At 41.1% G+C, this 27,224-nt stretch overlaps 1 protein-coding gene across 2 annotated transcripts in view; it reads right to left on the bottom strand.

Moving 5' to 3' along the window:
• Nucleotides 1–5,471: 5,471 nt before the first annotated feature.
• Nucleotides 5,472–27,224, bottom strand: part of LOC126336978 (ubiquitin-conjugating enzyme E2Q-like protein CG4502) — a 630,639-nt gene continuing 608,886 nt past the window's right edge. For both annotated transcript variants that reach the window (XM_050001211.1, XM_050001212.1), the window contains one exon: nucleotides 5,472–5,558. The gene's annotated coding sequence lies outside the window, so the exon portion shown is untranslated. The remainder of the gene's footprint in view (nucleotides 5,559–27,224) is intronic.

Raw genomic sequence — 27,224 nt, 5'->3', positions numbered from 1 at the left:
GGGCACGTGCACCTTCCGCCGACCACTGGCGACAACATCGATGTACTGTGGAGACCTCACGCCCCACGTGTTGAGCAATTCGGCGGTACGTCCACCCGGCCTCCCGCATGCCCACTATACGCCCTCGCTCAAAGTCCGTCAACTGCACATACGGTTCACGTCCACGCTGTCGCGGCATGCTACCAGTGTTAAAGACTGCGATGGAGCTCCGTATGCCACGGCAAACTGGCTGACACTGACGGAGGCGGTGCACAAATGCTGCGCAGCTAGCTCCATTCGACGGCCAACACCGCGGTTCCTGGTGTGTCCGCTGTGGCGTGCGTGTGATCATTGCTTGTACAGCCCTCTCGCAGTGTCCGGAGCAAGTATGGTGGGTCTGACACACCGGTGTCAATGTGTTCTTTTTTCCATTTTCAGGAGTGTATTAAGGTTAGACTGAAGTCACCACCAACTATAACAACATGAATACCTATTTGAGACGATACTCAAGTTGTCTTCCGATCTTTTAGAAACCGTATCATCTGAGTCAGGGTGTCGGTAAAAGGAACCAATTATTAATTTATTCCAGTTTTCAAGTTTAGCCTCTACCCATACTAACTGACTGGAACTATCCATTTCAGTTTCACTACAAGATAAAGTACTTCAAATAGCAACAAACACGCCATCACCAACTGAATTTGAATCTTTTCTGAATACTGTGAGATTCTTTGTAAAATTTCGGCTGAACTTATCTGTGGCTTTAACATAAAACGATTTGAGCCTCAGTGCTTTCTATTAGCTCTTGGAGCTCTGGTTCGTTCCCAATGTAGCTACGACAATTTATAACAGTTACTTTCTATCTATACTGTGGCAATTCTATCAAAGTACGGTCCAAGTTTCATCGAGCTATTTTACATGGGCGTGACATATGATGTGAAAGTTACTTTCGTCCTTTGCACACCAAAGTACCCTACTAATATTTTCTCGCTGATTGCAAACATATGTCAACTGCGCTGACACATTCAGAATTCTTTTCGCACAAAGGCGATGCTGGATACAAAAGCACTGAATTGCAATACTATTTTAGCCAGTAAGCAGCGATTGCATCAGCTGATGACCCTTTACACCACAGCTACAATGTAACGTGAGTGTCCACATATGCACATCGACTCTGTTCACGAAATGTGCATGTGGCACAACAGCTTACCAGACTAACTGCGGGGTTAACACAGTGGTTATGTATGACGATTGCAGTCAAGCGACTTACACAGAGTTTGCTTACGGCGTAGAATCTCACGTAGGCTGAGTGAAAGGTAATACAGTATGAAAAAACTAGAAGACACTCGAATAAAATATTTTATGTCTTTTTTATTAGAATTAAGTCTACCAACAGTCTTATAACAATTCGTATTCATTAAAATAAAATGTAGGATTTATTTAATACTTATCTTTAGCAAATCACATATTTTTCACTGTACCATCAATGACAAGATAATATGTTATCTAAAACACAACATTACATCACAATAAGTATCATCACACCAGTCAACGAGCATATCTAATTTGAACTATTTTCTCAGTCGCTCCCTTCCACGTAATGCAGCAGTGTATTAAATGAAAAAGTAATCATTTAACAATTAAAATGTACATTCTAAAAGTGGAACATTGCATTTCCATGGTTTCATGAGTATACAGAAATAAGCTTAACGACACAATGCACTATACATCGAATATATTCACATCGTACAATGAAGCAGACACAATTATCGGTGCTAATTTTGAGCAATGTAGTCTAAGTTTGACAGGTGGGTAATGAGATCTGGGAAGTACTATTTAGTGGTTGCGTGTCCTGTAGGGCCCTCAAAGTTGGTAATTTCTACGTTGTGCAAAGGAGAGGTGCTTTATTCAGCAATAAACGACTTACTAAACAGCACAAAATTCTACAGATGACTGTAGATTGTCCTTTGGGATATCTGAATTAACGGAACACACGAAGAATCTAAGAGCCTGTGATACACCACCTCAGCTTCTTAATAAAAGCAGATGAGCTAAATTAATATTTGTTTCTTTGTTGTCAAGTTGGCATACATTATTATTTTGTTTGTGTGTTCGGTTTTTATCTTGTTTTGGCAGCTGCTAAACTAATATACATTATACACAATTTTTCCGTAAATTACATAACGGTTGTTTCAATTGAATTATAGTGAGCACTGTCAGTACCACAAGACAATAGTCGTTGGGACGTTCAAACATTACAAATTATTTACTGGTATTAGGAGTAATGATTAATTTTCATGTTCCATAGCAATCCAACTAAAATTTTCTTAAATCGATAGACCGTACTGGCACTTCACACCTGTAGACTGGAAATAAGACCACAATGTTACGAAAGTTCTCAATGTAGAGGATTGAAAAACAGTAGCATAGAAATCCAGAAATTGGATGCTGTAGCGTTGTTTATCAAAAAAGTTTTGTCTTTAAGATGAAGATGATGCTATAGATACAAGCTACATCTCCACAGCTTGCATTAAATTTTATAGTGCAATACTGAAAATCAACCAGAAACCTTTACAGGTGATGCATTTATGGCTATAGAGTTGGAAGTAAAGAAGACTCCAGCATCAGAGAAACGAATGTGACTACCAATAAAGGCTGAGCGTCGTGGCACGGGGTTTAAGTTAATTTAAAAGTAATCACACATCCTAGGCTATAAGAAAAAGTAGCAGCTGTTTTTTTAGATTACTTCCATATTGAGAAGTGGCCCGGAACTGTAGGAACATAAGTGATCGGTATTCAAAGCGAAGAGAGAGAAAAAAAAAACAACATTTTTCTGAATCTAATGCGCCGCCTATTAAGTTTTTTACTATTTGCTGTAGACTTTGCAGTTGAGCATATCGATTGTCAGAAACATAACTGATACGATTCTCGCCCTACCAGGAGCACAATTTGCTCTTGATACGTTAATTTCGTTAAGTCTTAATCACGTGTGATCGAATGGTTCTGTTATAAAGAAACGTGGAATCTCATAGAGAACAGTAGTTTAGTGATGTGGATATTGGGGAGCATAGATATACCAACAGGCATACGGATTAAATAGAGAAAAATTGATAGGATGATAGGATAATCATATGGAACGTGTTACGACAAAGTAAAGTAAGCCAGAGAGAATGAGTGTGTGTGTGTGTGTGAGAGAGAGAGAGAGAGAGAGAGAGCGAGAAATAACTATATTTTAGCGTTTGATTTCTATTTTATATTATGATATGCTGAAATTAGCAAGTGAAATAAGAAAATAATTATTATAAATAAAGAATAGACAAAGATACGTTTCAATAGTTCTGTAGGGAAATAATGTTTCCAACTTCAGGTAAAAAGTATCGCAGAATTTCCTATCATTTTAAAAGCTAATTAATGATGATTGCTTCCTTCTGTTGATGGGCGTTCTTTTTTTTAAATAAAATGTTAGAAGGCAGTTGGAGACGTCATTTCTGTGACAATGAGACCAGTAAAAATATTTATGGACTGGATGGCATGAGACCAAACAGGTCATGTACTAACATTTCAATTAGCTCCAGCATCTATCTGTGCTACAGATGCATATCAAAAACATTTCCCACATGTAGAATAATGAAAAATTACAAAGTCTTTCAAATTTTATGCTCAAAAGTAATACAATGCGCATATGGTATATGTTTTTGTGTGTAATATTTAAACTTTATTACTACAAAGCATCATATCCAATCTCTTAGTAAATACTTTACAATTACGATACCTTCTATCCTTGCTACTTTAATACTGAGGAAGTGAACCCGTATAGAAATTATGCTGTGTAAGATTCAATCAGAAATGTAAAGTTCTCTTTGGGGAAAGTACAGTATCCAATGGCCGTTTTGGTGTTCATGGAAATTCGGCGTGGGACATTATCGACGGAGGTTTAGTTTATCTCGGTGGAAGGCAGGGAGAATAGTGAACCGCAGCTTGAGACCCCCACGGTTTCAGTATAACTTACGAGTGGACGGCCTTCGCAAATTTATTTTCTTTGACGGATACGGGACGGATCTAAGGGAGGAAGCCTAATGGGACTCGCAAATTCTCAACCGAATTTACCGTATGTCAAGATGCTTGAAATTTCTGGTTACACGTTGCACGTCAGTTGGTTCTTAATTACATTACTAGTGAAAATGATTTATAGGATGATTATTGGGAATGGATTACTACCACAATACTATTGCACGGGCTTAATAGTACGTCACACATTTCAAGGGGATGGAATGATATTTAGCTGCTACTATTTTTCTTCATTCTGAACTCTTGCCCTTGTAGTTTTGTATCTGGACTTAACTGATCTCTTTATAGTCAGTTCTTATTTTGTTTTGGTACTAGAGGCGTGGCAACGTATGAGAACCGAAACACACGAACATAAAAAAAAGAACTGACCAAGCCTTAGACCGAAGAATGTTACTAATTCTACGTGTAGAGACATCCCGAAAGTGTATTTTTAGTCTTACGTCAGAAAGTTTTCGAGCAAATATTAACAAACATTAATTTCGGCATATCTCTCAGTTTGTAATACTAATAAATTCTATTCCATGTCATTTGTTTAAATAACATTTTGTAGTTTATATGTCGGTAATATATATACGGTATGAATGTAAATCTTGATAATGCTTGCAGAACCAATTAGATAGATTGAAACGGCAGCAATGGTGTTCGTAAGAGAAACTTGGAGTCATTAAAATGACATTTTTTGCTGTGCATTATGTGTTTAGAGATGTACCGCAATGTTTTTCTATTGTCATTTGCGGCGGTATAGTTTAGGAAGATCTCGTGTAATTGACCGTTAAGTCCACCGTAACTTGTCTGGATGGTAAAATGTTAATCTTTGTTATGAGGTACAAGTAGACATGTCATTTCAATAACAGTAAACGTCACACTATAACAAGCATTCGTCAGAAGCACAATTATCCACATGTCGTACGAAGCATCACAGGTAATTTATGTCTGATAAACATAGGTTATTAAATTTAGTAGTATGTCGGCACCTTCGGATTTAAGTTTTTCCTTGGTATCTTCGTAGACACTTTTAGTACACAGCCAGTCCAGACTGCGAAGAGAGAAGCTGTTACAACTTCCAAACGATTAAAGCGGACATCAAAGCACTGGGATCAAACACGACGACGTTATCTCGGGGATGGAGTCTGTCGAGGTACACGATACGTGTAATGTTTACTTGTAGCTAGCCACTTGTAGAGGGCGGTCACGTACTGGGGTTTGAATATGCTGACGTTCTATTTCTTTTGGGTTGGGTGAACTATAAACAGTAGTCCTAGAGCCGGAGAAAATGTCTCTTAATAAAGCTACAGGTAGCTATGAACTAACAGCTTGATCTAGAGTCTAGAAAGTAAGAGTGACGATGAGATGTTTTGAGGATAGAGGCTCGTCGAGAAGGGGGCTGCGTGGAGGAGAGCGCCGGCTGTCCACTCCGCAGAGGCGGGAGGCGCAGCTCAACACTGCGGGGGCGGCGGAGGCGGCGGAGGCGGTGGCAGCGGCGGCGAGGGCGGTAGCAGCGGCGGCAGCACCACCTGCAAAACACGGCCGCCGGCACGGCTGTAGCGAGGCAGCAAAACAACACTCAAGGGGCAGTGACAAGTTTCTACTCTTTACTCAATATTTTCTCTCTAGCTCATATGTGTCCTTTATAAACTATGCAGAGGGACATTAGAGCTGAAATCCTCTTCCTCGAATTCCTCAAACATCACCGAGCGAGGGGGAGCAGTGGTTAGCACACTGGACTTGCACTTGGGAGGACGACAGTTCAATCCTGCGTCCGGCCATCCAGATTTAGGTTTTCCGTGATTTCCCTAAATGACTTCAGGCAAATGCCGGGATGGTTCCTTTGACAGGGTACTGTCGACTTGCTTCCCATTCTCCCTAGTCCGATGAGACCGATGACCTCGCTGTTTGGTCATCATCATCATCATCATCATTTAAGACTGATTATGCGTTCAGTCTGAATTATAAAATTCCTCCACGATCCCCTATTCAGTGCTAACATTGGTGCCTCTTCTGATGTTAAACCTATTACTTCAAAATCATTCTTGACGGAATCCAGGTACCTTCTCCTTGGTCTGCCCCGACTCCTTCTACCCTCTACTGCTTAACCCATGAGTCTCTTGGGTAACCTTGCTTCTCCCATGCGTGTAACATGACCCCACCATCTAAGCCTGTTCGCCCTGACTGCTACATCTATAGAGTTCATTCCCAGTTTTTCTTTGATTTCCTCCTTGTGGACACCCTCCTGCCATTGTTCCCATCTACTAGTACCTGCAATCATCCTAGCTACTTTCATATCCGTAACCTCAACCTTGTTGATAAGGTAACCTGAATCCACCCAGCATTCGCTCCCATACAACAAAGTTGGTCGAAATATTGAACGGTGCTCAGATAACTTAGTCTTGGTACTGACTTCCTTCTTGCAGAAGAGAGTAGATCGTAGCTGAGCGCTCACTGCATTAGCTTTGCTACATCTCGCTTCCAGTTCTTTCACTATGTTGCCATCGTGTGAGAATATGAATCCTAAGTACTTGAAACCGTCCACCTGCTCTAACTTTGTTCCTCCTATTTGGCACTCAATCCGTTTATATTTATTTCCCACTGACATTACTTTCGTTTTGGAGGTGCTAATCTTCATACCATAGTCCTTACATTTCTGATATAGCTCTGAAATATTACTTTGCAAACTTTCAATCGAATCTGCCATCACAACTAAGTCATCCGCATATGCAAGACTGCTTATTTTGTGTTCACCTATCTTAATCTCACCCAGCCAGTCTATTGTTTTCAACATATGATCCATAAATAATATGAACAACAGTGGCGACAGGTTGCATCCTTGTCTTACCCCTGAAAGTACTCTGAACCATGAACTCAATTTACCGTCATCTCTAACTGCTGCCTGACTATCCATGTAAAGACCTTTAATTGCTTGCAAAAGTTTGCCTCCTTTTCCATAATCTCGTAGAACAGACAATAACTTCCTCCTAGGAACCCGGTCATATGCCTTTTCTAGATCTATAAAGCATAGATACAGTTCCCTGTTCCACTCATAACACTTCTCCATTATTTGCCGTAAGCTACAGATCTGGTCCTGACAGCCTCTAACAGGCCTAAACCCACACTGATTTTCATCCAATTGGTCCTCAACTAATACTCGCGCTTTCCTTTCAACAATACCTGAGAAGATTTTACCCACAACGCTGATTAAAGAGATACCTCTGTAGTTGTTACAATCTTTTCTGTTTCCATGTTTAAAGATTGGTGTGATTATTGCTTTCGCCCAGTCTGATGGAACCTGACCCGACTCCCAGGCCATTTCAATTATCCTGTGTAGCCATTTAAGACCTGATATTCCACTGTATTTGATGAGTTCCGACTTAATTTCATCCACCCCAGCTGCTTTATTGCACTGCAATCTATTGGCCATTTTCTCCACTTCCTCAAATATGATCCTATTTCCATTATCATTCCTATCCCATTCTACCTCGAAATCTGAAACATTACTGATCGTATTTTCACCTACATTGAGCAACTCTTCAAAATATTCCCTCCATCTGCCCAAGGCATCCACAGGATTCACCAGCAGTTTTCCTGACCTGTCCAAAATACTTGTCATTTCCTTCTTACCTCCCTTTCGAAGACTGCTAATTACACTCCAGAATGGTTTTCCAGACGCTTGACCCATAGTCTCCAACCTGTTTCCAAAGTCTTCCCAAGATTTCTTCTTGGATGCTGCAATTATCTGTTTGCCTTTGTTTCTTTCTTCAACATAACTTTCTCTGTCTACCTGAGTTCTAGTATGTAGCCATTTTTGATACGCCTTCTTTCTCCTTTTACAGGGTGCCTTGACTGTGTCATTCCACCAAGCTGTTTGCTTCTTCCTACTTTTACACACTACTGTTTCAAGACATTCTTTAGCCACTTCCAGTACTGTGTCCCTGTACCTTGTCCATTCCTTTTCCAATGACTGTAAATGACTACATTCAACTAACTGGTACCTTTCTGAGATCACTGTTATGTACTTGTGCCTGATTTCCTTATCCTAAAGTTTCTCCACTCTTATCCTCCTACATATGGACCTGACCACCTGCACTTTCGGCCTCACAATCCCAATTTCACTGCAGATTAAATAATGATGAGTGTCATCAAAGAATCCCCTGAATACACGTGTGTCCCTCACAGCCTTCCTGAATTCCTGATCTGTTATTATATAGTCAATGACAGATCTGGTTCCCCTGCCTTCCCAAGTATACCGATGAATGTTCTCATGTTTAAAAAGGAGTTTGTGATTACTAAGCCCATACTGGCACAGAAATCAAAGAGTTGTTTCCCGTTCCTGTTGGCCTCCATATCCTCTCCAAATGTACCCGTAACTTTTTCATACCCTTCTGTTCGATTTCCATCCTGGCGTTAAAATCACGCATGAGCAGAACACTGTCCTTGTCCTTTACTCTAACAACTACATCACTCAGTGCCTCATAGAAACTATCCATCTTATCTTGATCTGTCCCTTCACAATGCGAATATACTGACACAATCCTAATTTTCTTGCTAGACACTGTCAAATCTATGCACATCAGTCATTCGTTTACATACCTTATTGCAACTACGCTGGGTTCCATTTCTTTTCTGATGTAAAGCCCTACACCCCGTTGTGCTATTCCTGCTTTGACTCATGACAGGTAGACCTTGTATTCTCCCACTTCCTCTTCTTTCTCACCCCTTACCCGAATGTCACTAACAGCTAAAACGTCCAACGCCATCTTACTTGCAGCCTCTGCGAGCTCTACCTTCTTCCCAGGGTAGCCCCCATTGATATTAATAGCTCCCCATCTCATTACAATTTGTTTGCCACGTCGTATTTTAGGAGTCCCTGGTTTGTCAGTTAGAGGTGGGACTCCGTCACCTCCAAAGGTCCGAGGCATTTTGCTCTGATTGTTACCAGCATCATATTTAAAGTACCGGGGAAGCACGTTGCTAGCCTTACTTGCCCTGAGTCCCATTGGGTATTCCGATTTGATCTAAATTTGCCGTAATGGTTTTTTATCAGTTACAGGACAGTTTGAGAAAAACGGTAGTATAACCATGTGAAGAATTAACTGAGAGAAGACGTTGCATACGAGTGATGCTCCATTTATTGCTGTCTGAAAGTAAATTTCTTAGCAGTGTTTCAACAGTTAAAAGTTCACTCTATTTCTGTGTCATCTTGTGGTCTACCACTACTGGATGCCTTACGCCCAGAGATCAAAGTACATGTGCAAATCTAGAAATTAACAAGGACGTGATCTTTCTCTCACTTTTTGTATCATTGTCATTGACCGTCTAAAAAATATTGTCCTGTTAGAAGAATCGTGTGTTCAGCTCCATTTTTCGCCATTTAATCTCTCCATTTCTACGTACTTATTATTTTACTGTTCTGTTTCGTTGTTGTTTCTCGTTTGTATTAGAATCAATTGTCACTGATGTTATTTCTTCAGCTTCCACCAAACGTCTTCCCATCGCAAGAAGACACATTTGATTCATAGTGCAGATAGGGAAATATTATAAATTCATGTGATCAGGAAGTAAGGTGAAACTGAGCTACTAGAGAAATAAGAAAAGATGGACTTTTTGCAGGTGCATGTTCTCTTTCCTCTCCTGAGGAGAAAGCACCTAATATCTGAGAAATAGAAGTTTCATTATAATAATTGTGATAGGGATGTGAAGTACTACCATACATTTTTACGTAGTGTAGAATAGATGGTCTACTGTGCCTAAGCTTCTCACAGCAGTCAGGAAAATCATTCTAAGGCGAGAATTCTCCTGAATCGTTTATGCAGACATCAGAGTGTCAATGTAAACAAGATACAGTCAAGAAACCGCCCAACAACCGCGACTTATTAACTGAACAAGGGGTGACGAGAAAACGCATTTGAGCAATTGGATGCATAGTACTAACGTTAACAAACTAGTTATCCATCAACAACCGATACCATGGTCAAACGAATCAGACTTGGACTGTTATTGTTCCAGAAGTATTAATATACCCGAAAAGGAGTAGTGTTGAAATATATTTACGTAGTTTGAATTCACCAAGTCAGTCGCAGAATGTCGGAATAACTGCACCATCACGTTTTTAGAGGGTGCGTAGTATTCCGCATTAGCCACGTCGCAGTGCACATTGGACATGGCGCCGCGTTGCTGTCACGCGCATTCTTCTCAGCAGAGGGCACAATGTAAATCGCAATTTGCCTCAGAGCTGGATAGGATGCGGAGAACGGGCAGAAGACGCACAAACGCAGAGGCCGAATGGGACCCCTGAATTAAACGCGTCGAGTGGGACTTGTTGCGGCAGTGTCCATATTTCTCCTCCATCTTCCGTTTGTATCCTTTGGCTCCGACATTACAAGTTATATGACGTGGTTAAGATGAAAGCACTTTTCGAATAGACTTCAGTCGCACAACTATAGGCGAACGTACCAAATATTTGTGAAATATAGTACTACAAAAATGTAAAGCTTTTCCAAAACTTTTATGGAACGCGTTCTGTCCGCAACCCACTACTGTTTTGTTAAGTATGGGACATGTTTCCCACGATGCAGTTACATAGTAAATATGTTTACTTGCATATTCATTTTAGTCGTTTGCTGCTCCACAAGTTATTTACTAACGCCTTGCCAGAGCATTATTGTCTCATCGACAGGTAGAGAGAAGATATTCCCTCTTTAAAATTGGCACATTTATCCAAGTGCATATGTTTCCTAAAAAGTGTCAAATCAAGGCACTGCATAGAATGCGTAGACGATATGCAGAATACCTACAACTTTTTGTCAAGGTATTTAAGTTCCTTGTCCTAGGAACTGTATAAAATGCCTAGGTATTTTATGAAATGGACACAGGCTAAGTATGAAATTTCAGTGAAATAACATGTTCAAACTAGAAATTCATATGTTTAATGGAAGTCAAATTGTCTCATATGACAGATGGGCACGGCTCGGATTCAGTAGCTAGATGCTAGTAGTTTCGGCTGTGGCCGAAAGGTGTCAGCATACTACGGGCTAGTTAAAACTGTATGCTTGGGGAAAAACCTGATTTATTGCGACGTTGATTATTTATTGCTAATTTGTTTGATTATTGGTGTGAATGAAGGTGTGAATGTGAAGTATTAAATAAATGAATATTGCTATTTCTATTAACTAAGTACACGTCACCGTGCGAACTGCATACCGAGGCGAAATTGTGAAGTGCAGCTATCCACTTAATGGGACTGAGAAAACATGATACATTATACGATAATTTTATTATTTAAAGAAGGACTTACTTTGATGTTTATGGATTTTATAAATTTGTTCTTTCGATAAATTGTTCATAAAAGATATTTAATTCTGACTGATCAAATGTAAAAGAAGCAGGGTTGCACGGTTTAATACTAAATATTAGATTGGTTATGATATATATCAGCCAATCCCAGGCCAGAACGTTTGCGCGTATTTTGTAGGCCAAGAGAACTACTTTGTGAAGCCAGGGGCAGCTCGGATCTTAGCCGTGATCATGGTTGGACGTGGATATAACAACATCTGAAAAGATATGAAAAATTTATGAAATAATAGTTAAAACTTGACCGACCGCAAACTCAACAGTCGTAGCGGCAAACTGTAATATTTGAGCGAGCATTCTGTCGCAAACAATCTGCTTATTAATCCTTTTGGTAACGGACTTGATTAATTACCATAAGCTGGCTATTACGAGTGACTATAATTTAATGTGGGTGCTGAAACTGTAACTTATGATCAGCATGGGCTTGACAATGTTTTAGTATCAAACAAGCTACAATGTTTTGAAGTCTTTACTCGTAAACTGTATTTTAATTCCAGTATGAGATTTTCACTCTGCAGCGGGGTGTGCGCTGATATGAAACTTCCTGGCAGATTAAAACTGTAAGCCGGACAGAGACTGGAACTCGGGACCTTTGCATTTCGCGGTCAAGTGCTCTACCAACTGAGCTACCCAAGCACGACTGGCGCCCCGTCCTCAAAGCTTTACTTCTGCCAGTGCCTCGTCTCCTACCTTCCAAACTTTACAGAAGCTCTCCTGCGAACGTTGCAGAATTAACACTCCTGAAAGAAAGGATACTGCGGAGACATGGCTTAGCCACAGCCTGGGGGATGTTTCCAGAATTAGACGAGGTACTGGCAGAAGTAAAGCTGTGAGGATGGGGCGTGAGTCGTGTGATGTCCTTAGATTAGTTAGGTTTAAGTAGTTTTAAGTTCTAGGGGACTGATGACCACAGCAGTTACGTCCCATAGTGCTCAGAACCATTTTGAATCTCTCTAAACTTCCCTATAGCGATAGTTTTTTAAAAAACACCATTTCTTGAAGACTTACTCCTTGTTACTTGTAACTCTGTTAAAAAAGTTTCTGTTTCATTGCATTTGCACGATAATCAACCACAACATTTTCACAATTATCGCTTGCAGCCTCCATTTTAGCGTAAGTGGCGTTCTGGAACAACTGAACTTCAACTGATCTAGACTGAAATTATTACAACAACAACGTATGTAGCTCTTGTAGCTGTCACAATATTAAAATCATCTATGTTTCATACTTTTTCCCAAGCACAACCGATATTATTTTAAATGCTAGGCAAAGTACTAATCAGATACCGTGCCCAATGGTTTTGGTATTCTACACAGTTTGCCGGTAAGACGTACAAGAGTGAAAATAAACGAATGAAATACATATACAGAATACAGAGTATATAAGAATGGCAGAGGGCGTTCAAGTACTACATGCGCAGTCGAGGTTGACACTCGACGCTGTAGCTGATGGGAGCAGGCGTAAAGGCATTTCCCATTTACAGTCGCTCCCATCAGCCACCGCGCCGAGTGTCAACTTTGTTCGGGCCATTAATACTCCGGTTACCATTACAAAGCCGACTGATTCTATATAGCTCAATTCAGTATAGTTTTGGCAATGTCAAACTGCAACGCCTTTCTTTTGTATGGTATGAAGCTACGACACATTTTGGTGACAATGACCGCTAAGAAATTTTTCGGAGGTGGCAAGACGCTCTATGCTTAGTATTGCAATGACACTTTCGTCTGTGTTAGAATTAATGTGAAAATTTTACTTTTCTGATTTATCTTGATTATTTTGAGAAGTGAATATTTGAAAAAGTGTATTCTAAGAAGAGTAATGCCATTTTAAGAGCATGCATATTAAAGACAAGATTAATACCGGCGCTAACGAACAAGTGAATGTTACATTTAACTGATAAAAACACACGCAAGTGGGCACTGTAACTTGATGAATCTTATTTGTGATACGATGGCGGATCAAAGTGACGACTGATACTGAAATTTCTGTTATTCAAAACATTCTAAAAACTTCAGTGAATTGAGTGGGTAATTTCAAGGACAATTTGCCTTTAATTTGAAGAAGAGGGTATTATGTACCAGAGACTATATTATTCAATTGCACAGAGGTAGTTATAATCTTGGTGAAAAGAAGTTACGCGTGTTATTAGCCAAAATGGCAAATGTTTGAAATTATAGCCCCATCGATTTTATGTTAGTGAGGAATATTTTGTATAAAATATTCAGTGTTCATAAAGACACTGACAATACGATAAGTAAGTTTTATTTATATATTTAGAAAACAAAGATATTGTGACTAACCGAGCAAAGAGCTTATAAAAATACTGCACTTAAGCATGGTCTTTGGGTTGAGACAGCAACGGAAAAATCTACGCAATCTCTTGCGCTGATTAAATAACACTATATACTTGATAGCATATTGAAGTGAGACCCACATTCGGACAACGAGAGCGGGCAAGACCCTGTCTGTAATCGTTGAATTATCGTCGTATGCATGCATAATGCGATCTCCACTCGCGATATGAGTAGGTACGTTGTCTCAAATATGCACAGCTGGCTGAATAAGAAGCTCGCATCAAGAAGATTGTACCTTTGGAATGCATAAAACCTTTCTTTCCTGTCGACCGAAAAATTTTTCTAACAGAGGAGCCACTACTTGGATAAGAAGCTGTTGCGTTCTTCTCACTCATAATTCAACAGTTTTCCTCAATTTGATTCTAATAAATGTCACTGAATAATCTCATCTACTAATAATGTTGTGCGAAATTATGGGTATCTAGATGGAACGAGTAATGTTCGCGTGCTCCATTGGTGAGAATGTACGCTGCATCTACACGCAACTTTTTTTCAAGGACAAGGGAACAGATAAATACTTCTGAAGTCTTATCAGTTTTGTTGATGCTAATTGCGTGCCCTCCCACTCGCGTGTCTGCTGTCCGCTAGTTTAAAAAGTCAGCATCGCGTGCGGATGGCCAGAAAATGCTAACAGAGGGGTGTGAAGTTAGAGCACGCAGTGTTTCCCCAGAAAAAATGTATGGTGAGCTGATGTGGTATCGTCATCTTGATATTCGCCCCTTTAGCACGTTACTCATGAGCAGAGTTCATTGTTCCTTATTCCATTTCTCACACATGAATTGTCAAATTATGACACGCAAAGACTCAGAAACATGGAAACCAGTGGTGAAGAGAATGGCGTACATGCAAGCGACGGGTCTTCACAGTCGATTTGTGATATTTAAGATCAGCAGGTATACGATTTTTGGTACACGTACGGGGTGTTTCAGTGTCTTTGCATCGTATTTGTAGTGGTGATATATCACGTCATGGGGAACAACTTTTGCTGCAGACAAAGTATTCACTGACTGTTCGGGGTGATGCTAGGTATTTTTATTTTATTCCTCAGACCTGAGACAACGAGATTTCATCGAAATAGCAGGATCTACTAACCATGTGTGCTGCGTGCTACCTACCCCAGTACACTGATAGAGTGACAAGGAAAACTTCAGAATGTGTGTCTCTAAGAAGAGAAAGATATTTTAGAAGCGTATCAGGAAATCTGCGCACCTTCTTTCATGTAGAGCAGATGACTGGATTAGAGGCAGTTCCGTTAGGACTGGGGCTTTTTCCTCGGGGTCATCGGTCTTGTAACTGGTTTGATGCAACCCGTGACAAAATCCTCTCATCTCACAGTACCACTTGAAACCTACGTTCTCAATTATTTGCTGGATGCATTCCAATCTCTGTCTTCCTCTACAGCTTTTGCACATCTCAAATACTTCGACTCTCTTGTGTTCCGGTTTTCCCTAGTCCATATTTCACTACCATACAATGCTGTACTCCAGACGTACATTCTCCGAAATTTCATCCTCAAATTAAGGCCTATTTTTGATACTAGGACACTTCTCTTGGCCAGGAATGCCCTTTTTGCCAGTGCTAGTCTGCTTTTTAACGTCCCCCTTGCTCCGTCCGTCATTGGTTATTTTGCTGCCTAGGTAGTAGAATTTCTTCATCTACTCCGTGACCATCAATCCTGATGTTAAGTTTCTCGCTATTCTCTTTTCTGCTACTTCTCATTACCTTCGTCTTTCTTCGATTTACTCTCAGTCGATATTCTGCACTCATTACGTTGTACATTTGATTCAGCAGATCATGTAATTCTTCTTCACTTTCACTCAGAATAACCATGTCATCAGCGAATCGGATCATTAATATCCTTTCACCTTGAATTTTAATTCCACTCCTGAACCTTTCTTTTATTTCCATCATTGCTTCTTCGATGTACACATTGAACAGTACGGGCGAAAGACTACATCCCTATCTTACACCTTTTATAATCCAAGTTCTTCGTTTTGAATCGTCCACTCTTATTACTTCCTCTTGGCTTTTGTAAATATTGTATATTACCCGTCTCTCTCTATAGCGTTCCCCTGTGGTTATGAAAAATAAAAATCACGATTATGTTCAAAAAATCGCTGTATTTATTGAAAATAGTCTCCCCCTGAGTCACAACACAACTGAAATCGTTTCAAACATGTTTTGGAATTGTCTCTGTAGTCCTTTACTGCAGTTGCATGTAGTTTTGCAGTACAGTTCCCGTAAATGCTCTTAACTGTGTCATAGCTGTGTGGTTTCTTTGTCAATTTTAATTTAGGGAAAAATAGGAAGACGGCTAGAGTGATCCATGACTATGACCCATTTGCTGACCAAAAACTCTTGCAAAATGTTCGTTCTGTGGACTGTGGTGTCGTCATGGGACAGCAACCAGGTACATGCCTCTCGGTAATCGGGCCGAATTCCATCAATTCTCGCCCACAAACACGGGATGATTCAAAAAAATTTCATGTCGCCTCTCTGTTCCACTGCCATTTTCGTTGACTGTCAGACACGTAGGCTACTGTTACGTGCATTCGTCTCCAGGATGCTTGCTGCAGGAATGCTGGCGCTTTGACTTTCTATACAGCTGTTTTTGAGACTTTAGGGATCACAATGCCGTAACTTGCTACAGCATTGCATTGCATTTTGTAGTATCACGCTAACAGTCCTAACGGAACTGGGGCATACTGTATATGCTCCTACGTCTTGATGCCTCTAAGAAGTGACATGTTACTCCTTGGTGTTTGATGCAAAGACTTGGTACATTTACGGTGTTTCACATTTAATGTTACCGCCTTTTAGATAGTCGACTTGGTAGATAAAGTTTTGACAAGGCACCCATGTCCAGCAACGTACCGTTTGGATGCAAAACAAGTTTGAAGATTGGTTCACTTTCAGATCTCCTGCTTTACGAGCCACCCACAACGGAGTCAATGAGTGTGTTCTACAAGAACCCACAGCGTGGGCAAAATGATATCTCGTGTCGTAATAACAGATATAGACGACGGCACTGTTCTCAGATTTGTGCCTACCGGTTCCAGGAGATTTTAAAGTGATCCTATCTTCAAACTTATTTTATTTCCTAATGATACATTTCCGGTCATGGATTCCGTGGTTTCCTTACGAACTTTGTGTACTAAATCCTCGATACAATCCGTAGAAACCTGATAGGGGATTGTGAAACACCATATACAACTCCTAATGTAAAGCAATTTCCTTGATACAGCTCGCAGTTTATAGTGATACAATGAAGGTGCTGTAAAATTGACAATTTTAACCAATAATTGTTGTTTCAAGAAACCAAATGAAACAAATTCTATGTCCTGTTCCTCTAACCAAACTGCATGACTTACGATTTTACGTTACTTCAGCAGTATTTTTGCCAATTGCACTGTTTACATATTCAAACAACTTTTATTTAGTCTCACGAGGCAAAACTTCATCCTGTTCCAGATCTTTCCACTCTAGAAACATACGACGGGGTCACTGGCAATCAAATCAGGGACTACCGCGTCAGTAGCAAGCGTTGGCAACCAACAGATCATAGAGGAACAAGAGATAAACCGCACTCTTAATCTACCAGGTCTTACGTTTCTATGATGTTACTTGGCATCTTCATCTAGAGCACCAATTCCCATCCTTGTGATTTCTTTGGCAACAACAGGAAAATTTCAAACTAGAAACCGAAAATCTTGTTGGGATATGACGACACAGTACTGAGCCAATACATTTAACCCCCTACAGTTTGAAAGATAACAATTTTCACAGATTGACTGGGAGTCGAGGCGTATTCCTGCAATCCTCTACTGGAAGGCCTTTGTGTGAGAGAGGATTGTCAAGTACCGTAGTTTCAGCCGCTTCCTGAGCTCCGAGAGTCCGCGGCGCCTCCATCACTCTCTGTAGTTCTGGAGGCAGGCAGAAGATTCTCGGCGAGCGGTGCTCGAGATGGTGTGATGAAACTAATCGATAGGAAGTCCAGCAATAAATAATGAAATATTAAAATCTGAGATAAAAATACAATCGTTCAAATTTGAGTGACGTGTTTCAACTGTGGTACGCATCTTCAAATTATAGAAAGTATTCATAGCACGCGCAGTCCATAAAAGTGATTACATGATGCGAATGCATGGACAAAATCTTACACTGGTTGCCGTATCAGCCGAGACGATGGAATGCAAGAACTTTTACAGTTAAAATCTCATATATGCACTGACGGCAAAAATCGCAAGACCAAAAAATAATAAACGTAGAGTAATGAAATTTCGGAAATACATTTACCCAGGTAACATATTTGAGTGTCTGACGTTGGAGGATCACAGGTAAGCCATCACGAATATGAAATGCTGGTACTAATAACTGGTGTGACTGACAGAATATTAAATGCAAGCATGCAGACGTGCATGCCCAATGTTGAACAGGTACCAGATGTCAGTTTGTGGGTTGGAGTTCCATACCTATTGCTGGTTTTGGATGGCACTGGAGTTGTTGTCTGATGATTTCTCATATGTCGTCGCTTGTAGACAGATCTGATGATCGAGCAGCCTGAGGCTACATGTCGACACACTATGGAGCATGTTGGGTTGCGACAGGTTTAAACATCAAACACGCAACAGTTTTACCCATCAAACAGATATACAATATAATCGATATTACTGTTGAAGGGTATGTTGCATTTATTTAAGGTTTTTCGATCCTCTGTCTTCTACGAGAGTGAGAACGACGTTTGCTGGTTTTTTATTACTTTAATCTTATTGGCCGTTGCTGTACTACACCAGCAGCTGCTGCACGTTAATTAATCAGTTCAGCTACGTGTTTCACGGTGGCGTTTGTTTTGTTTGTTTATGTGTATGGCTGCAATCGATTAGCTGCTCATCTGAGCGTTTTTATGTCTGTGCTGCCCCATCAACGTCAACAGTCATTCGAGACGCACGAAAATACGTGCGAAAGCTACCCGAAACAGTATTTGTTGAATTCTGTATTTGATAGAAAGCAGATGTCATAATTTGTGCTGCTGTCAATTTTATTAATGTCCTGTGACACGTTTACAAGGGTCAAACAAAGAGACTTGTATGAAAGAATTAGAGGCGTTACCACAATTTGTAAAAAAACTAAACCTGTGCAAATCGGTTCTGGTAAAATTTAGAATTCAGTGCAATAACAGCAGAATTCTGGGCACATCTCGAGTGACGAGGAGATTTGTATTAAATCAAAAAAGCAGAATAAAAGACCTTTCTAAATATCAGTGACCCACGGAACTTTTTTTGTTTTTTATAAAATTATTTCTCCTCTCGTACTTAATTTCAAATGACACCATTGCCTGAAGTCCCCTCAATTCTGCAGAAAAGTCTTACGAAAATCTGCAGCATCATTAAATCTGAATGTTCGGATTCAGTTTCTCAGTTATGTAAATACTCTCATGCACTTACAAATCAAATCTGATAGCAGGTGTTATTTCCTCTGCCGCTGTTTATTTTATTTACTTCAATACTTAATTGATAGGTGTTTTAGTACAGATTATAAACGTCCGTTTACATGTAGAGTCGATGCTTTCTCCCACAAAAACGGCGTTTCTTTCTTTCGTTATGAAAAATCAATATTGCCTTTTTTGTAGACAGAGAACGTAAAAAATTTTTCGCTTGTTACTGAAATATTGGTTTACACCACCGGAATTAAGTCTCAGTTCTTCCGACATTATGCTACGTAATATACAGGGTTTTACAAAAATGTAAGGCCAAACTTTCAGGAAACATTCCTCACACACAAATAAAGAAAAGATGTTATGTGGACATGTGTCTGGAAACGCTTAATTTCCATGTTAGAGCTCATTTCAGTTTCGTCAGTATGTACTCCAACGTGATCAAATTGTAAATTTTCACAATCAACATGTATGGGTTGACGAGAATCCGCACGCAATTGTACAATCACATCATCAACACAGATTTTCTGTGAAAGTTTGGGCAGGCATTGTTGGAGATGTCTTGATTGGGCCCCATGTTCTTCCACCTACTCTCAATGGAGCACGTTATCATGATTTCATACGGGATACTCTACCTGTGCTGCTAGAACATGTGCCTTTACAAGTACGACACAACATGTGGTTTATGCACGATGGAGCTCCTGCACATTTCAGTCGAAGTGTTCGTACGCTTCTCAACAACAGATTCGGTGACCGATGGATTGGTAGAGGCGGACCAATTCCATGGCCTCCACACTCTCCTGACCTCAACCCTCTTGACTTTCATTTATGGGGTCATTTGAACGCTCTTGTCTACGCAACCCCGGTACCAAATGTAGAGACTCTTCGCGCTCGTATTGTGGACGGCTGTGATACAATACGCCATTCTCCAGGGCTGCATCAGCGCATCAGGGATTCCATGCGACGGAGGGTGGACGCATGTATCCTCGCTAACGGAGGACATTTTGAACATTTCCTGTACCAAAGTGTTTGAAGTCACGCCGGTACGTTATGTTGCTGTGTGTTTCCATTCCGTGATTAATGTGATTTGAAGAGAAGTAATAAAATGAGCTCTAACATGAAAAGTAAGCGTTTCCGGACAAATGTCCACATAACATATTTTCTTTCTTTGTGTGTGAGGAATGTTTCCCGAAAGTTTGGCCGTACCTTTTTGTAACACCCTGTATAAATTGGAGAGTGCAGTTGCTCTCTACTGCCTATCTAATCATAGCAGAGGCATACTTTTCTATTAATTCACCGTAACGGCCGCCGGATACTTTGCCGGCTGTCTTGCTTTAATGTGCTGCCTTCTCTATAATGCTGGTGGCTACCTAAAAACCGAACAAAACCTACATCTACGTACATAGTCCGCAAGTCACAGTACGCTCCATGTCGGAGGGCACTACTTGCCATCACTAGTCATTTCCTTTCTGTTCCATTCGCAAAAAGAACCTCTGTACGAGCCATGATTTCTCTTATCTTCGCTGTCCTTACGCGAAATGTAAGTTGGCGGCAGTGGAACCGTCCTGCAGTTGAGCTCGTATGCCGGTCCTCTAAATTTAACCAAAAGTACCTCGCGGAGAGAGCGTCATGTTTTCTCCAGAGAATCCTATATGAGTTTACGAAGCATCTCCGATCGAACCTACCGGTAACAAATCTAGCTGCACGCCTCTCAAGTTCTTCGATGTCCTTTAATTCCGTCCTTTCGCAGGTCCTAAGAACTCGAGCAGTACTCAAGAAAGAGTGGCAGTAGCGTTCCACACGTCGTCTCCTTTACAGATCAGCTTATTTTCTAAAAATACTCCCAATAAAACGTAGTCGAGCATTCGCCTTCCCTACTACCAACCGCATAACGACGAAGGGCTCTGCGAACTTTTGCTACTGCAGCTAAAACGAAATATGCAACATTAGAACGAGTGTTGGCCGTATTTTTACTACACTCTCTGTAAAACTGACTGTTTTAAAATGATATTAAATTACCCACTAGTTGAAGGTCAAAAGTGGATAGTTCCTTTACCTCGTTTTTTCTTCACAGTATGATGACACTGCTGCTTTCCTGCCGCACCATATTCACTTCCATGTTTTGCAATACAGCACATACAAATATTTATAAAGGTAAACGTGTGTGTTATAGCAGTTTGTTTTTTACAATTTTGTTCAATCGTGAACTTTTCCTTTTTTTTCTCGTTTTAAGTAGCGAAAACAAAATATTTCACGATAAATTAAGCTAGATGCGTGAAAGAATTCAGAGTACAATTGAAATTTGCGTTATTTCGATGAGAACTGTTTAACAACTCATTGCTGCACACTCATATCCAAGAATGGTAGCAGCTGTGGCGCTCAAAAAAAGACTATGTAGGCCTTGAAATTGATGTTGTAGATTCGTAACGGCGAACTACTAACATAAATATTCCTATCATAAAAGCTATAGACGCGTACAGATCTTCCCACAATGGCTGTAAATAACATAAGAATTAACTGATTCAAACAACAAAGACACAGTGTGAGAGTTATTGAACTATGTGAAAAAAGTAAATTAGTTACAAACTTCCGCGTACACACATTTTATTCAACACTACAGATATTCGGATTTAGGTTACATGTTCAATTTGGCTGCTAACATTGGCTGTGATGTGGAGCAGACGAATAGCGAAATTCTGATTGACACGCTGAAGTGTCGGTACATCGATGCTGTCGATGACCTCCTGAATGACTGTTTTCAGCTCAGCAATTGTTTGATGGTTGTTTCTGTACACTACGTCTTTAATATAGAACTGAAAAAAAGAGTCGCTCATTTTCAGATCCGGAGAATATGGCGGCCAATCGAGGCCCATACAAGTGTCCTCTGGGTACCACAGAGCCGGAATGCGGTCCCCAAAGTGCTCCTCCAGGACATCAAACACTCTCCAGCTTCGATAGGGTCGAGCTCCGTCTTGCACGAACCATATATTGTCGACATCAGGGTAATTCTGGATAATGGGGATGAAATCATGTTACAAAACCTTCACGAACCGTTTGGTGGTCACTGTGTCATCAAGGAATATCGCACCGATTATTCTGTGACTGGACGTTGCACACCACACAGTCACCCGTTGAGAATGAAGAGACTTCTCGATTGCGAAATAAGGATTCTCAGACCCCCAAATGCGTGAATTTTGCTTATTGACCAACCCACCCAAATGAAAGCGGGCTTCGTTGCTAAACCAAAGCATCATGTACATACCAATTCCCATCATGCCCCGCGGGCAGCCGTGCAGTTTGAACGTCCTAACGCAAACCGTTCAGAACTTATGACAATTTTATCTAATATAGTTCAATAATTGTCACCCTGTACATCTTGTAATAATCAATGAAAACTCATTTTGAATGTATAGCCCGGGGCAAATTTGTTAGCATGAGATAAAGTAAATTAATTAATATTAATCGGTTTAAAGCAGAAAACAACCGTCTTCTGTACGAAGTGTCCTAAGATAGTTCGTAGAAACGTGACACAAACTCAGCGAGTAATGATGACGCCCACTGGATACCTATCATCTCTGACCGACTTCAAAAAAATGGTTCAAATGGCTCTGAACACTATGAGACTTAATATCTGAGGTCATCAGCCCCTAGAATTTAGAACTACTTAAACCTAACTAACCTAAGGACATCACACACATCCATGCCCGAGGCAGGACTCGAACCTGCGACCGATGCGGACGCACGGTTCCAGACTGGAGCGTCTAGAACCGCTCGGCTACTTCGGCCGGCCAACACACTTCGCAAAGTTCTGAAGATCTTAGTGCATCGAGCGGAAAGCGTTTCAGTCCATCAAAACCTTCCGGCGGAACTTTAGCACTGAGCCAGCTACACAACCACCAGATTTCTCAAGCCGTCTTGCCGAAGAAACGTAAGCAGATGGCCCGCGAGGAGAGTACGAAGAAGCTTGCATTTTTGCCGTTCTGTGGCTCAGTGACGGGAAAGATTACCCGGCTCCTAAAGAGGCATAAAATCGACTCACTCGGCAAGGCTCCAGCAAAAGTTCAACGACTAATATGGCCTGTGAAAGACGTTGTAGGCTTCAGAACACCAGGAACACATAAAATACCATATGGGTGTGGGCAACTTTACATTGGACAGACTGTACGTACTACTGAATGTCGCCGAGTGGTACGGAAGATAATTTTTCGCCTATAGTAACCTGACAAACTGGCAGTACTAAAACGTACCCTAGAGAACGGACACTATATTGCATTCGACGAGACATCTGTTATTGCATTGACTAATAGTTTGTGGGATAACGTCGCAAAAGAGGCGATCGAGATAAAAAAAATATTCGTGACAAAAACCTCATTAAAGACGGCGGCCTGCAGGTAAGTACGACTTGGAACTCAGCTATCGGAAGGTTGAAGTGAGCGTGGCAGGTGCGCTACTAAGACAGTACCATTTAAGGAGCTGGGCTGAGCACAATGACGTCACTAAAGGCAGGGCGGCTATATAAGGGTGGCAGCAGCAATCACCGACGGTCACAACTTGACAATGGTTCAGGAGCACTCGGGCGAAAGCTTGTGGGTTTTAAACCTCTTGACACGGCTGGAATTCCGAGAGAATTTTATCAATAAAATTTTTGTGAAAAATAAATGAGTAGTCCAGTGTAGCGCGTAGTGGCTTAGTGGGGATGTAATATTTTTGCTTAAATTGCTTCGAGTGAATAAGAGCAAGAACGAAGCGCCACATGCTATTTGAGGACTGTTTCAGCAATGTAGATTTCGATATGGAACACCTAATGATTTGTGATCAGCTTGCACGTTGCATATCTTACTTCATTTACTTTTATTTCAAGAGAAGTTGAACGATATATTTATCTGTGCAATTATATTTTTTATGCATTTAGTAAATTCTGCATTGAAACGCCATTGTTAGATTCTTTTCACATTACTGAACTTGTATTTCGGTAATTTACCCTACTGGCCATCAAAACTGCTGCACCAAGAAGAAATGCAGATGATAAACGGTTATTCATTGGACAAATATACTATACTAGAAGTGACATGTGATTACATTTTCACGCAATTTGAGTGCTTAGATCCTGAGAAATCAGTACCCAGAACAACCACCTCTGGCCGTAATAAAGGCCTTGATACGCCTGGGCATTGACTCAAACAGAGCTTGGATGACGTGTACAGGTACAGCTGCCCATGCAACTTCAACATGATACCACATTTCATGGAGAATAGTGACTGGTGTATTGTGACGAGCCAGATGCTCGGCCACCATTGACCAGACGTTTTCAATTAGTGAGAGATTTGGAGAATGCGCTGGCCAGGGCAGCAGTCGAACATTTTCTGTATCCAGAAAGGCCCGTACAGGACCTATAACATGTGGTATGCATTATCCTGCTGAAATGTAGGGCTTCACAGGGATCGAATGAGGGGTAGAGCCACGGGTCGTAACACATCTGTAATGTAACGTCCACTGTTCAAAGTGCCGTCAGTGCGAACAAGAGATGACTGAGACGTGTAACCAGTGGCACCGCATACCATCACGCCGGGTGATACGCCAGTATGGCGATGACGAATACACGCTTCCAATGTGCGTTCACCGCGATGTCGCCAAACACGGATGCGACCATCATGATGCTGTAAATAGAACCTGAATTCGTCCGAAAAAATGACGTTTTGCCATTCGTGCACCCAGGTTCGTCGTTGAGTACACAATCGCAGGCGCTCCTGTCTGTGATGCAGCGTCAAGGGTAACTGCAGCCATGGTCTCCGAGCTGATAGTTCATGCTGCTGCAAACGTCGTCGAACTGTTCGTGCAGATGGTTGTTGTCTTGCAAACCTCCCCATCTGTTGACTCAGGGATCTAGACGTGGCTGCACATTCCGTTACAGCCGTGCGGATAAAAAGCCTGTCATCACGACTGCTAGTGATACGAGGCCGTTGGGGTCCAGCACGGCGTTCCGTATTACCCTCCTGAACCCACGAATTCCATGTTCCGCTAACAGTCATTGGATCTCTTCCAACGCAAGTAGCAATGTCGCGATACGATAAACCGCAATCGCGATAGGCTACAATCTGACCTTTATCAAAGTCGGAAACGTGATGGTATGCATTTCTCTTCCTTACACGAGGCATCACAACAACGTTTCACCAGGCGACGCCGGTCAACTGCTGTTTGTGAATGAGACATCGGTTGGAAACTTTCATCATGTCAGCACGTTGTAGGTGTCGCCACCGGCGCCAACATTGCGTGAATCCTCTGAAAAGCTAATCATTTGCATATGACAGCATCTTCTACCTGTCGGTTAAATTTCCCGTCTGTAGCACGTCATCTTCGTGGTGTAGCAATTTTAATGGCCAGTAGTGTAGTTTTGTACTGTGTGTCCCCAATCAGTGGTAGAGAATTACAAAAGTATCAGTTTTTTCAGTAAGCATCTTACCCTGTGTATATTACCTACACTTTGTGCTTCCAAATTTCCTGTCTCTCTTTATCCTCCATATGAATGAGTGAGTGTGTGCATAGAATTTGTATTTTACATGGTGGCAGTACAGCATCTGGATGTCTGTTGTGGTAGCAAGACTGTAATCAACGTATAAGGCAAAAATATTCGTGGCTTTTCGGTAATCATTCGACAAGTTGGTGGCGGAAAGGAGCCCTCTGGTCACTTCCTGCTACTTGGCGTAAGTTCATTATGGTGACAAAGTGCTCTCGTCACTCGGGACTGAACCTTTGCTGAGTGAAGATGATGGCTACCCAGCAAAATTTTGTGGTACACGAAACATGCAGTAGATTGCAGAGTTCCACATTAACTAACTTCCCCCAGTTTCCGTTTGCAAATCACTTTCCAGAAACCATTCACGCATTAATAACCATTTATACACACAATTTGCCTGACAAACTCTTAGTGTGTAAAGTGAACTTACAAATAGTATTCCTAATTTCGTTAATCCGAATACCAAGATATTTGCAGATAAAAAATTCCTATGTTTGGGAAAAAATTCGTCTCTCAGCCAATATCGCAGAGCCAGCCGCGGCGGCGCGACAAAAACAGTTCTGCAACGTAGAGTTTCATAAGACAGTCGTCCACAGGTGTTGCCCAGAAGCAGATGTTATCGCTCTACGTACGTCCGTACAACTTTGAATTATAGGTTAAAGGAAAAAATATAGACAGTGTGGTGTATATGACAGAGACAGGAGAGGGAGAGAGAGAGAGAGAGAGAGAGAGAGAGAGAGAGAGAGAGAGAGAGAGAGATTGGGGAAGGGGAAGGGTAAGTGGAAGTGGAAGAGCAAAAGAGATTAACTGAGCATCTGGCGCAGAGAGAGAGAGAGAAAGAGAGGTATCATCGGAATTTTCACTTCAAACTTTAGTTTTCCTAACCAATACGCAGAATTTGGAAAATACATAAAAAATAGAATTGCACAGATAAGTGTTTTTATTTCAAGGGAAGAATAAAGGTACACCTATCTGTGCAGTTCTATTTTTTTTTTTTTGCATTTTCCAAATTCTCTAGAGACGCCTTCGGTACTCGGTCTTGCAATATCATACCGTGCACTGTCTCGACACCTTCATGTGTTCAATACATAGCTCACGGGAGTGCCGCTGGAAAATGTTTTGTGGGTTCCACAACATTTTATCGAGGCAACTGCTTGACGTTATGATATGGTGACTGCTAGTTGCTGCTGACTAGTAGCAGTTGTGTCGATCAAAGACAGTGGGCTACATAGAATATGATCTGGTGGTACATCGGATAGCCATATGTTGAACGTATCCGCCGGGAAAGAGTGAAGCGTCACACTTTCATCTATAACGGCAGTTTTTTGATGGTCTTCAGACAGTTCATGTGCGACAAAACGTTCAGTCTAACAGAACAGTTCTTAATTATTGAACATGGATGAACCACCACGTCGTAAACATTATAAATTTCGGATGGATTTTCGTTGTCGATAAGCCATTCAAGCAATTTATTGGTAAGACGAGGCATACTAGTTGACTCATTTGACAAACTCGTTACGACGTGACTGCTGTA

The sequence above is a fragment of the Schistocerca gregaria genome, chromosome 2 (assembly GCF_023897955.1).
Source record: "Schistocerca gregaria isolate iqSchGreg1 chromosome 2, iqSchGreg1.2, whole genome shotgun sequence".
NCBI classification, from domain to species: Eukaryota; Metazoa; Arthropoda; class Insecta; order Orthoptera; family Acrididae; genus Schistocerca; species Schistocerca gregaria.
This window is presented reverse-complemented; position numbering and strand designations above follow the sequence as displayed.